Genomic DNA, 14,068 nt, shown 5'->3' with positions numbered 1-14,068 from the left:
GATCCCAAGATATCACTTATCCTTGATACATTCTTGATGCCTTATAGAATATCTGCATTCTCTGATCACTGCATCTCTTCTATGTACACCATCTTCAGCTCCATGTAACATATACTAGCAATGATTAGCAGAGTTACCATTCATCCTTGCTACTTATTGGCTCTGCTTCTTCAGGGATTTCATTCACAAGGCCATCATATTTCTTTGTATACAGATATGGTTTTTTCAATGGGTAACTTGGCTCCCAGATTCTCTAAGGTACTGGCACTTTCACTGGTACTGGACTAGTCCGTACTCTGCTCTTTGTCGATTCAGCTGTTCTATGTATGTCATGTACTCTGGTTTCCAGCATACAGGGAAAAGGGGCGGGTCGGTTGAGGTGGGGGTACTTGGCTCCTACTCTACACCCCTCTTTTTTGAATATGAGATAGTGAGGGAGATTAGACAGACCAAGAAGGTGCAGACGTTGATTCACCAAGATAATTGTCAAATGCAAGCAGTGTGCACAGAAAGTAAGGTTCAGACATTTGCCATGGCCAGTGTACAGACTTTTCGATTAAAAAAAACAAACACATGATAGTGCTAGTAGTAATTTTCAGTTATTCACATTAAAAACACTGGCAACTCAACAGCACACACTGCAAAGTACAGGAAGCAGCCACCAAGAAGGGTAGAGGGAAGTGCATGTTTCAGCCCTAAAACAGAGGTGTGTGGAGTTATTTTACATTGGAAAATCAACAAATTCATCTTCCCACATGTCTTGGACTGATTCAAATTTTTTTAGAAATTCCGACATCCAGGTTTCAATCTCAACCAGACACTCACCTATACACATCTTTCTCAGAAGAAGTTCTCAGCTATAATTACATATCATGAACGTATTGGTGAAAATCAATATCATATTTTGCAAACAAATTGTTCAAAGGCTCCATGTATAGATTACAAAGTAATGGCAAAAGAATTGACCCAACCCTGGGCCACCACATATGGATTACTGAATGGTTTTGAGCGATTATCCCATCACAACCGTCTGGCATTAAAAAAGAGACTGAAACCATTGCAATACTTGACCTCTAATTCCCATCCGATGCATTAGTGTGTCAAGCAAAATAGTGGTATTGTTTTATTTATTTATTTTACTTTAAAGTGATATAGTTTATAAATAAACTTTACACATAAAAATGAAATACAAATACGTATTATTTTAACATATAAACACTAATTAACTATTACACAATTAACACTTGTTACCTGAACTATTCAATCATATAAACCTAAAATTATGAGAATTATGAAAATCAATTGATATACACATTAAAACATGATAAAATGATAACATACTTAGATATCTAAATTTCATAAAACCATAAGTATGTTGGTGGTATTGAATGCTGTGGATTCATGTAGTAAAATGAGTAAACAAGATCAGCCATCGTCCAGAATCTTGTACACATCATCGAGAATGGCCAGGTTTGCTGTTTCTCTGCTGCACCCTTCGCGAAACCCAAATTGAAAGGCTGCTAATAGGTTCTGCGCAGACTTCCACCTATTCAATAGGACCGACACAGTTCTCTCCACGAACTTCCTAAAAAATGGCAAGAATAACGCAGGTCTGTAATTAGCCATGTCCTCCACATCTAAACAATTTTTTTGCATGGGTGACACATGCACAATTTTTAACGATTCAGGAATGCGACCAGTGTTTATCGATAGGTGAACCATTTTTTATAATATGGAAGAAAAAACGAAAAGTGTTCTTTTATTTGAGATGCTGGGCATGGATCATCCTGGAAGAAAGTAGCTTTAGCCCTTATCATTCTTCAATCCTAGTCATTCATTTCTCCCTTCCATTTGTCTCTCGTTCTCTCTTCTCGCTCTCCCTTTCTCTCATTCTCCTTTCTATTAGTCTCTTGCTCAAAATTACTCTTTCCTCTACCGTCTCCTTTTTCTCACTTCCCCTTCATTTGTGTTTTGTTCTCGTTTTCTCTTCTTGTGTCCCTTTTCACCCTTTCTACCATCGGTCTCTTGTTCTCTTTTTCACTTCTCTCTCGCCCTTTTCCCTTTCTCCCTGCCATTTGTATTCCCTTTCTCTTTTTCTCTTTGCACTCTCCTTGTCTTTTCCCCTTCGATTTGTCTCTCATTCTCTCATTCACTTTTTCTCTTTGTGCTCACCTTTTTGCTCTTTCCCTTTTCCATTTGTCTCAAATTCTTATTTGCTCTCTCTCTCTTTTCCCCTTACAATTATCTTTAATTCTCCTTTTCTCGCTGCTGCTTTCTAATTTTCTCCTTCCCATTTGTCTCTCATTTGCCTTTTCTCTTCTCGATCTGCCTCCTCTCTTTCTCCCTGCCATTTGTCTCTCATTCGCTTTTTTTCTTCTTGCTCCCCCCTTCTCTCTTTCTTCCTGCCATTTGTCTCTCATTCACTTTTTCTCTTCTGGGCCTCCCTTCTCTCTTTCTCACTGCTGCCATTTGGCGCTCATTTTCTTTTTATCTTCTCACTACTCCTTCCTCTTTTCTCCCTTCCATGTGTCTTTTGCTCTCATTTTCACTTCACACTCCCCTTTGCTCCCTTTCTCCTTTCCATGCATATCCCTCTCTTTTTCTCTTCTCATTTCCCCTTTCTCTCTCTCTCCCTTCAGTTGTCTCTCATTCTGTCTCAGAGGATTCCCAACAGAGAATTCAACCCACTGCCCAGACTAAATACGAGCATCACATGAACAGCGGTGACACAGTCTCTTGACCAGCATGTGACAAACGTCCTTTTTAATTTCACTGCAAAGATCACATGCATCTATTTAAGGCTAGTCTTTAAATACTGTTCATGGATATGTGCACAGCTTCATATTGCTAAATGTGTCACGGGATCCATGCACGTGCATTCCATTTAATACATATGTTGTATTTACGGCAGTGGACGCTACATGCTGTTCCATGGCGTACATGCCCATCTATGCTCCCTCTACAGACTTCTCGAACTGCCTGAGCAGGATCACATTGAAATATATTTAACCATTTTCCACAGTCTACCTTTCTCTTTTATCATTTTCTGCATTACTGTGTTCCTTTAGCTGTATCTTTGCATTTGTGTCCTTTAGTGGACCTGATGGGCTCAATCACTTAAAGTGAGAGAACTGACCCTATAGATTCTTTTGGTATGCTACATACTTATTAAACACCCTAGACCTAGAGGGTAATTCATAGAATTTCGCAGAAAAGTGTCGCAAGCGGATGGCGCAGAATGTCCGCGTGCGATTGACTGCGCCAGGCACGTGCGCTAAAACCGATTTCCGCGCACAGCGTATTCATGGATTTTAGGCTCACAAACCAGCCGTGGCGCAGAGAATCGCAGCGACCCTGCAGCAGCGCCAGTAACGCCCCCAAGAACGCCCTCGCGCAAGGAAAAGCCATCAAAATCGCTAAATCATCGCAAAGGGCTGCGCTAACCCTGGACCAGTTCACCGGGCTGGCAAACAGCAAACGCCAAGCGGGGAACGTGTATTTCAGGGGTGCGCGGGAAGTTCCACACGCGATTGGCCCCGTGCAAGCAGGGTACGTGTATTTCAGGGGTGCGCGGGAAGTTCCACACGCGATTTCAGCAGGGTACGTGTATTTCAGGGGTGCGTGGGAAGTTCCACACGCGAATGGGCCAGTGCGAGCAGGGTACGTGTATTCTATGGGTGCGCGGGAAGTTCCACACGCGATTTCATCAGGGTACGTGTATTTCAGGGGTGCGCGGGAAGTTCCACACGCGAATGGGCCAGTGCGAGCAGGGTACGTGTATTCCATGGGTGCGCGGGAAGTTCCACACCCGATTTCATCAGGGTACGTGTATTTCAGGGGTGTGCGGGAAGTTCCACACGCGATTGTCCCAGTGCGAGCAGGGTACGTGTATTTCAGGGGTGCGCGGGAAGTTCCACGCGCGATTGGCCCCGTGCAAGCAGGGTACGTGTACTTCAGGGGTGCGCGGGAAGTTCCACACGCGATTGGCCCTGTGCAAGCAGGGTACGTGTATTTCAGGGGTGCGCGGGAAGTTCCACACGCGAATTCAGCAGGGTACGTGTATTCCAGGGGTGCGCGGGAAGTTCCACACGTGAATTCAGCAGGGTACGTGTATTTCAGGGGTGCGCGGGAAGTTGCACACGCGATTTCAGCAGGGTATGTGTATTTCAGGGGTTCTGGGGAGTACTACACGTGAATTGGCCGTGTGGGTCCTCCCAGGTGTACGCTCCACAACCTCCACGGCTCCTGCAGGCAGCCAACACCACGGGGGACTACCCTGCACCCCTGCTCATGTCCCGCAGGCAGCCCATCCACCATGGGCATGCCCCCCAGCCAACCCACATGTCACCTTGCACTACTGATCAACTATGCATGTCTCCCACCACCACCACCCCCCAGCAACCATGGGCAGCCTCCACCAGGCCCCCACTCATGTCTCCCACCACCCCCACCCCTCAGCAGTGCACGGGCAGCCTCCACCAGGCCCCCACTCATGTCTATCACCACCCCCACCCCCCAGCCACCAGGGGCAGCCTCCACCAGGCCCCCACTCATGTCCCCTATCACCACCACCCCCCAGCAGTGCAGGGGCACCCTCCACCAGGCCCCCACTCATGTTTCCCACCACCCCCAACCCCCAGCCACCAGGGGCAGCCTCCACCAGGCCCCCACTCATGTCTCCCACCACCCCCACCCCCCAGCAACCATGGGCAGCCCCCACCAGGCTCCCACCCATGTCTCCCACCACCCCCACCCCCCAGCAGTGCAGGGGCACCCTCCACCAGGCCCCCACTCATGTCTCCCACCACCCCCACCCCCCAGCAGTGCAGGGGCACCCTCCACCAGGCCCCCACTCATGTCTCCCACCCACCCCCACCCCCCAGCCACCATGGGCACCCTCCACCAGGCCCCCACTCATGTCTCCCACCACCCCCACCCCCCAGCAGTGCAGGGGCAGCCTCCACCAGGCCCCCACTCATGTCTCCCACCACCCCCACCCCCCAGCAGTGCAGGGGCACCCTCCACCAGGCCCCCACTCATGTATCCAACCACCCCCACCCCCCAGCAGTGCATGGGCAGCCTCCACCAGGCCCCCACTCATGTCTCCCACCACCCCCACCCCCCAGCAGTGCAGGGGCACCCTCCACCAGGCCCACACTCATGTCTCCCTATCACCACCACCCCCCAGCCACCAGGGGCAGCCTCCACCAAGCCCCCTCTCATGTCTCCCACCCACCCCCACCCCCCAGCCACCATGGGCAACCTCCACCAGGCCCCCACTCATGTCTCCCACCACCCCCACCCCCCAGCAGTGCAGGGGCACCCTCCACCAGGCCCCCACTCATGTCTTTCACCACCCCCACCCCCCAGCAGTGCAGGGGCACCCTCCACCAGGCCCCCACTCATGTCTCCCACCACCCCCACCCCCCAGCAGTGCAGGGGCACCCTCCACCAGGCCCCCACTCATGTCTCCCACCACCCCCACCCCCCAGCAGTGCAGGGGCACCCTCCACCAGGCCCCCACTCATGTCCCCTATCGCCACCACCCCCCAGCCACCAGCGACAGCCTCCACCAGGCCCCCACTCATGTCTCCCACCACCTCCACCCACCAGCCACCAGGGGCAGCCTCCACCAGGCCCCCACTCATGTCTCCCACCGACCCCCACCCCCCAGCCACCATGGGCACCCTCCACCAGGCCCCCACTCATGTCTCCCACCACCCCCACCCCCCAGCAGTGCAGGGGCACCCTCCACCAGGCCCCCACTCATGTCTCCCACCACCCCCACCCCCCAGCAGTGCAGGGGCACCCTCCACCAGGCCCCCACTCATGTCTCCCACCACCCCCACCCCCCAGCAGTGCAGGGGCACCCTCCACCAGGCCCCCACTCATGCCTCCCACCACCCCCACCCCCCAGCAGTGCAGGGGCACCCTCCACCAGGCCCCCACTCATGTCCCCTATCACCAAAACCCCCCAGCCACCAGGGGCAGCCTCCACCAGGCCCCCACTCATGTCTCCCACCCACCCCCACCCCCCAGCCACCATGGGCACCCTCCACCAGGCCCCCACTCATGTCTCCCACCACCCCCACCCCCCAGCAGTGCAGGGGCACCCTCCACCAGGCCCCCACTCATGTCTCCCACCCACCCCCACCCCCCAGCCACCATGGGCACCCTCCACCAGGCCCCCACCCATGTCTCCCACCACCCCCACCCCCCAGCAGTGCAGGGGCACCCTCCACCAGGCCCCCACTCATGTCCCCTATCACCACCACCCTCCAGCAACCAGGGGCAGCCTCCACCAGGCCCCCACTCATGTCTCCCACCCACCCCCACCCCCCAGCCACCATGGGCACCCTCCACCAGGCCCCCACTCATGTCCCCTATCGCCACCACCCCCCAGCCACCAGCGACAGCCTCCACCAGGCCCCCACTCATGTCTCCCACCACCCCCACCCACCAGCCACCAGGGGCAGCCTCCACCAGGCCCCCACTCATGTCTCCCACCGACCCCCACCCCCCAGCCACCATGGGCACCCTCCACCAGGCCCCCACTCATGTCTCCCACCACCCCCACCCCCCAGCAGTGCAGGGGCACCCTCCACCAGGCCCCCACTCATGTCTCCCACCACCCCCACCCCCCAGCAGTGCAGGGGCACCCTCCACCAGGCCCCCACTCATGTCTCCCACCACCCCCACCCCCCAGCAGTGCAGGGGCACCCTCCACCAGGCCCCCACTCATGCCTCCCACCACCCCCACCCCCCAGCAGTGCAGGGGCACCCTCCACCAGGCCCCCACTCATGTCCCCTATCACCAAAACCCCCCAGCCACCAGGGGCAGCCTCCACCAGGCCCCCACTCATGTCTCCCACCCACCCCCACCCCCCAGCCACCATGGGCACCCTCCACCAGGCCCCCACTCATGTCTCCCACCACCCCCACCCCCCAGCAGTGCAGGGGCACCCTCCACCAGGCCCCCACTCATGTCTCCCACCCACCCCCACCCCCCAGCCACCATGGGCACCCTCCACCAGGCCCCCACCCATGTCTCCCACCACCCCCACCCCCCAGCAGTGCAGGGGCACCCTCCACCAGGCCCCCACTCATGTCCCCTATCACCACCACCCTCCAGCAACCAGGGGCAGCCTCCACCAGGCCCCCACTCATGTCTCCCACCCACCCCCACCCCCCAGCCACCATGGGCACCCTCCACCAGGCCCCACACTCATGTCTCCCACCACCCCCACCCCCCAGCAGTGCAGGGGCACCCTCCACCAGGCCCCCACTCATGTCTCCCACCACCCCCACCCCCCAGCAGTGCAGGGGCACCCTCCACCAGGCCCCCACTCATGTCTCCCACCACCCCCACCCCCCAGCAGTGCAGGGGCTCCCTCCACCAGGCCCCCACTCATGTCTCCCACCACCCCCACCCCCCAGCAGTGCAGGGGCACCCTCCACCAGGCCCCCACTCATGTCCCCTATCACCACCACCCCCCAGCCACCAGGGGCAGCCTCCACCAGGCCCCCACTCATGTCTCCCACCACCCCCACCCCCCAGCCACCAGGGGCAGCCTCCACCAGGCCCCCGCTCATGTCTCCCACCCACCCCCACCCCCCAGCCACCATGGGCACCCTCCACCAGGCCCCCACTCATGTCTCCCACCACCCCCACCCCCCAGCAGTGCAGGGGCAGCCTCCACCAGGCCCCCACTCATGTCTCCCACCACCCCCACCCCCCAGCAGTGCAGGGGCACCCTCCACCAGGCCCCCACTCATGTCTCCCACCCACCCACACCCCCCAGCCACCATGGGCACCCTCCACCAGGCCCCCACTCATGTCTCCCACCACCCCCACCCCCCAGCAGTGCAGGGGCAGCCTCCACCAGGCCCCCACTCATGTCTCCCACCACCCCCACCCCCCAGCACTGTGGGGCACCTGCCAGCAGGCCCGCACTCATGTCCAACTCATGTACCCCTGCACCCCCACCCCACAGCACTGTGGGGCACCTGCCAGCAGGCACCCACCCATGTCCAACTCATGTTCCCCACCACCCCCACCCCCCAGCACTGTGGGGCACCTGCCAGCAGGCCCCCACTCATGTCCAACTCATGTACCCCTGCACCCCCACCCCCCAGCACTGTGGGGCACCTGCCAGCAGGCACCCACCCATGTCCAACTCATGTTCCCCACCACCCCCACCCCCCGGCACTGTGGGGCACCTGCCAGCAGGCCCCCACCCATGTCCAACTCATGTACACCTGCACCCCCACTCCCCAGCACTGTGGGGCACCTGCCAGCAGGCCCCCACCCATGTCCAACTCATGTACCCCTGCACCCCCACCCCCCAGCACTGTGGGGCACTTGCCAGCAGGCCCCCACCCATGTCCAACTCATGTACCCCTGCACCCCCACCCCCCAGCATTGTGGGGCACCCTCCACCAGGCCCCCACTCATGTCCCCTATCACCCCCACCCCCAGCAGTGCAGGGGCAGCCCCCACCAGGCCCCCACTCATGTCTCCCACCACCCCCACCCCCAGCCACCATGGGCAGCCTCCACCAGGTCCTCACAATCCCCAATCATGTGCGTTATGGTCAGCCTCCACAACCAAAAAGCCCTACCAAGTAACCCATTCACCCACATGGAAATAGAAATTGCATGTTACACCCCCAATGTTCATAAAGCAAATGAATCCATGTCCGTCACACACAATGGTTGCAATTGAATGGGAAAACACCCAACATGAAATGCATGAAACCAATGAGATGATACCACACAGTGAAGTATGAAAACAAAATTGTATTAAAAAAAAAGAATGGAAATGAAATGAAACAAACTAAAATGGCAAAGAAAAAAAGAGAAGCTGCATGTCCGTCTAAAAAAATAAAAACTACAAATCCAAATCAAAAAAAATGTTGTCCAAAGTCACATCAAAAATGAAATCAATCCAATGGAGAACTATGTACCAAACATCCAAGGGTCCATGAGCCCAACTGAACAAAGGAAACCTACAAAAAACCCTAACTAAAATGCAACTATATACAAAAAGTGGAGCAGTGTCCGTCGACTCCAAATCATAATAAGAAACAAAGGAAACCTAAAACTAAAGAACTATATACAAAGGCGGCGGGCAAGTCCAGCGGCTCACTCCGTGGTGTTCCGGGCCAGGGCATCATCGAACTCCTGTTCAATGTCCCGGAGGCGGTCCTGTTCCATGGCCCCGAGGGTCCGCAGGGACGACGCCGTGTCCTCCTCCAACCCCCTGCGGATTGCCTCGAGGCACTCGGCCCGCCTCAGGGCCCTCCGCATGGAGTTCTCCGCCCTGACCATTGTGAGCCGCGCCTCTTCCGCCCGCCGCCGCCGCGCACCTATGGCATGGCCCAACCGCTGCCACACGGAAGACACTCTCTGTCCTGGGTCCTCCTGCCCTCCGGCCGATGCCTGCCCCTCCCATGTCGAAGGCCCCGAGCCTTCATGGCTCCCACCATGTTGCTGCTGCTGCTCTGCCTCTGCCCGTGCACTGCCTCCTGCTGCCTGCACATCCTCCGCCGGCTGGGGTGCAGTTGTTGATGTGGCCACCCCTGCTGGACCTCCGACTCCCGACTGTGGCAGGGATGCCTCCTCCACCAGCCTGGCCGCACCGTCAGAGGCAGCTCCACAGGGCACCCAGGTGACTGATGGGTGGGAAGATGGCACAGAGGACGACTGGCGTGTAGTGGGTCCAGTTGAGGAGGGGGTCGGAGCAAGCCCCATCAGACGGAGGAATCCGGCCTGGGTGACCTGTCCCAGCAGGCTGACGTGGTCAACGAGCCATTCGAGATGACGTGCAGTCTCTCCATGAAAAGACTGCAGGTCACGTCGCATGGCCCGTTGACGCAACGCCACACCAGCCAGGACAGGCTCAACCCGGACCTGGATGGCCACGTCCACAGGCAGAGGAAGGCCAGTTGACGTCAGCTCATCCCCTGCCTGAAAACGGGTCTGGACGTAGGCATCCCTGCTGGTGCAAGATGATGCAGGGACAGGATCGGGGACAGGATTGCACACAGGCACCTCCGCGGCGGCCTGTGCTGCCTCCTGTCCCTGGTCCTGCACTGCACTACTAGCACCAGTGGGATCCCCACCTCCAGACCCCGTCTCTGGTGCTTGCACGGCCTCCTCCTGCACCAAACCCCCCACCAACCTGGATGACTCCGTGCCGTCTTCCCCTGTTGGGCCCTGTGGGGTCCCAGCTGCCCCTTCTGCTGCCGAGGAGTCCAACTCCAACCTCCGCCTCTTGGACCTCCCCCCGGCAGCTGCGGCCTGGGACGCGGCACCGGACTCCTCACTCCCCGACGAGATGACAACACGGGAGGGGAGCCGGGCCTTGCGTCTCCGGCTGGCGGTCGGATCCCCGCCGCTGTGCTCCACAGCACCTTCTCCGCCCTCTTCATCAGTTGACGCTGCAGACAGGGAGAAACAAAACACAGGCATCAGGGCACTGTAAAATGGACACATACACACATGACAGTTGCACATGAGTGGCATTGGCAAACCTCAGACATGTCATCACAATCCCCAACACACATGTCATTACAACTCGCACACATGAGCCATACCACAGCCATATCGCAACTGCCACCACCATCCCTACACATACAACTGCATGAGCAGCCAAAGGGGAGCCAGACATCACATGCAACACAGGAAGTGCACCACACATGTACACACACCACCACACTTGCATGCATGTGTACACCTCTGCCAAGTATCGCACTGTTCAGACGGGCATCCATGTCACATCTGCCAATCAGGCTTCCACATACCGCTGTCACATGCATCCATGTTGCATCACTGTTGCACCCTTGTCAAATACACACACATGCACATGTACACAGTGCTCATACATGCAGCCGAAAACAACATACATGCGTGACATCACGGACATGTCTACTTACATACACATTCATCCAAACATGTGTGCACGCACAACTGCATTTGGCATGCAAGCCTACACACACAAGCACCATCCATGTCTCACACATTACAGCCCTCGCATGTGTCAGCCCCACGGCCCTGTACACCCCCACCCATACTCGACCCCATACAAACAGATGTGCAACCTGCACAATACCGAATAATCACCACACGCACTGCTCACAATCAGGATGCATGTACACTCACCGCTCGACTCCAGACGGGTCTGCTTCTCTAGGACCTGGACGTGGAGCGCTGGGGATATGCGTTCCAGGACCCTCATCTGTTCATCCGACAAGTGGCCCCGGCGCCCCTTGGCATCCGCTGCCTTCAAGAGGCGCCGGGCCTTGTTCAGGGTCCTGGACCTGAAGTCCTCCCAGCGCTTCCTGACATGTTGTAAGTCCCGGACTGCCACCCCCTCCGCGTTGATGGCAGTCACGATGTCAGTCCAGATCCGAGTCCGTCCTTCCTTGTCGGCGCGGGAACTTCCAAAGAGGGCATCATACTGCCCCAGGACTTGCTCCACCAGGACACCAACTTCGGTGGCACTGAAGCTGGTGCCCCTCTGCCTCTCTGGCCGGGGGTTGTCAGTGGTCACAGATGGTGTTTGCCCCGACATGACAACCCCAGAGGCAGGAGTGGGTGGGCAACTGGGTCCTGGGGCTGGGCTGTGGAGCGATGGAATCCCAGTCGGGAGTCTTCAGTTCCAGCAGGGGTGGTCACAGCAACAGCACCCCTGGCTGATGTGCAGGCAGCAAATGGCAGTGTACTTGGGCAGCAGGCAGTCAGGCAGCAGCAGATTGCAGGTGGGAGCGTGCTCGGGGCTCTGGGGGGCAGTAGTTCGGCCTTCTGGGCAGGAGCGTGGTCTTCCGTGTGCTTACGCGTGGCCAGCTTGGTACGGAGTGATTTGGCACGTGAAAATCCTGCACGTCAGCGTGAAAATCGAGGAAAGGCCCTTAGCGCGTAAGCGCGTCAGCACGCATACGCGATTCTATTGGACCAAAGGCCCTCAGCGCGTAAACGCGTCAGCACGCATACGCAATTCTATTGGACCAAAGGCCCTCAGCGCGTAAGCGCGTCTGTGACGTGACCCGCACGGGTGTTTCCCACACAGCACGTGATGACAGAGCACACGTGGAAAGACTGCACGTCAGAGTGTCATCGCGTGTAATTGGACAGCACGTCAGAGTGTCATCGCGTGTAATTGGACAAAAGTGCGCGTACACGCGATTGGCCTATATACGTGTATATCAGGGGTGCGCGGGCACTTACACACGCAAGTACGTCAGCGCACCTGTATCCCGGGGTGCGCGGGAATTTCCACACGCTATTGGACTGGGTACTGGATTTCAGGGGTGCGCGGGTCACACGCTCGCCTACAACACGCGCAACGCATAAATTTGCGCGCTAACAAAATAACAAGCTCAGACCCAGGATGAACATACCGTTCCTAGCAGCAGTGGGCGTGGGCTACCAAAGGAGGAGGAGGAGGATAGTCAGGGCCAGAATATTCACACCCAGAACCAGCCTTTTCGGGATGCCTGATGACCAGGTGCATGGGAGGTACAGGTTTCCACCACACATTATACTGGACCTGGTGAGTGAGTGGGAGGATGACCTCACATCACCCACCCTGTGCTCCCAAGCACTCAGCCCCCTGGAGAAGGTCCTCAATGTACTGCACTTCTTAGCCACTGGATCATTTCAGCGGACAAGTGCCATTGTGGGTGGTGTATCACAGGCCACCCAGTCACGCTGCCTACACCAGGTCTTGAACATCATCACTGCACGCCCATCAGTCCGCAGGCACATATACCTGCCCAGAACACCTGCAGAAAGGCATGCTGCCGCCCTGGATTTTTACGGTGTGGCACGATTCCCCAAAGTGCTAGGTGCCATCGACTGCACCCATGTGGCTCTACGTCCCCCCAGGGCATCAGAGCACATCTATGGGAACCGCAAGCACTGGCATTCCATCAACGTGCAGGTAGTATGTAATGCCAAGGGAATCATCACCTCAGTATATGCCAACTATCCCGGGTCAACCCACGACAGCTTCATTTACCGAATGTCCACCCTAAGCCGGGACCTAGAAGCTGGGCGGCATGGCGATACATGGCTGCTTGGTGAGTATTAATGCCACTGCACATGCATGCATGTCAGATACTGAGCAAGGTCACAACCCCACCAATGATACCAATCACCACCTCCACAGGGGACAGTGCCTACCCTCTCAGCCCCCACATGATGACGCCAATTCGGAACCCCACCACGCCACCCCAGGTAAGATATAACACAGCCCACATTACAACCCGGGGCATAGTGGAGCGCACATTCGGAGTGCTAAAGTCACGCTTTCGCTCCCTTGACCGTTCTGGCGGCCAGCTGTTGTACGCTCCCCCAGTAGTGTGCAGGATCATAGTGGCAGCATGTGTCCTGCACAACGTTGCAACACGCCGGGGCCTGGCCGTGGACATGGTGGTGGCCCCACATCCCCAACCACATGCACAGCCGCTGCGCATGGGAGGGGAAAGGGCACGGGGGAGGCAGCCCGTACACAGCTAGTGGCTAATTACTTCACATAGAAATCACACCCCTGTGGAGTGCACACTGCCCTGGCACATTCCCTCTGACAATCAATGATGACTCAACCTGACACTGATCCTGAATGTCTGGAGAATCAACCGTGAAAACCATATCAGCCTGAGATTGTTCACCTGGAAGTGTCACAATGTGTGCATCCCTACCCACACAGACACCACCAATGCAGTTTTGTGAAGTAACACATTCAAGCAGCTAAAATGAATACCCACTTGCAAAATGCAACAAGAGGACAGTGCCATGTCAGCCAACCCATCCCCAGCACCGCCACACGACACACCGTGCCATGTCATGCTATTTGCAGGTAAACAAAGTAATCCCCACAACATGACACTAGTGTCACAATGTAGAGTGTCCCTAATTGAAACTTGCAACACCTGAAATGCTCACAGTAATGCAGGACCAACAACAAAATGAGCAGGTACTACCATTAACATGACATCACAAATGTTATATATTAGTAGTCTCACCACCTGGAAATGCCTGCACTCCCACCACTACCAACTGTGCA

Source organism: Ambystoma mexicanum, chromosome 6q (assembly GCF_040938575.1).
Source record: "Ambystoma mexicanum isolate Mex_15411 chromosome 6q, UKY_AmexF1_1, whole genome shotgun sequence".
NCBI lineage: Eukaryota > Metazoa > Chordata > Amphibia > Caudata > Ambystomatidae > Ambystoma > Ambystoma mexicanum.
This window is presented reverse-complemented; position numbering follows the sequence as displayed.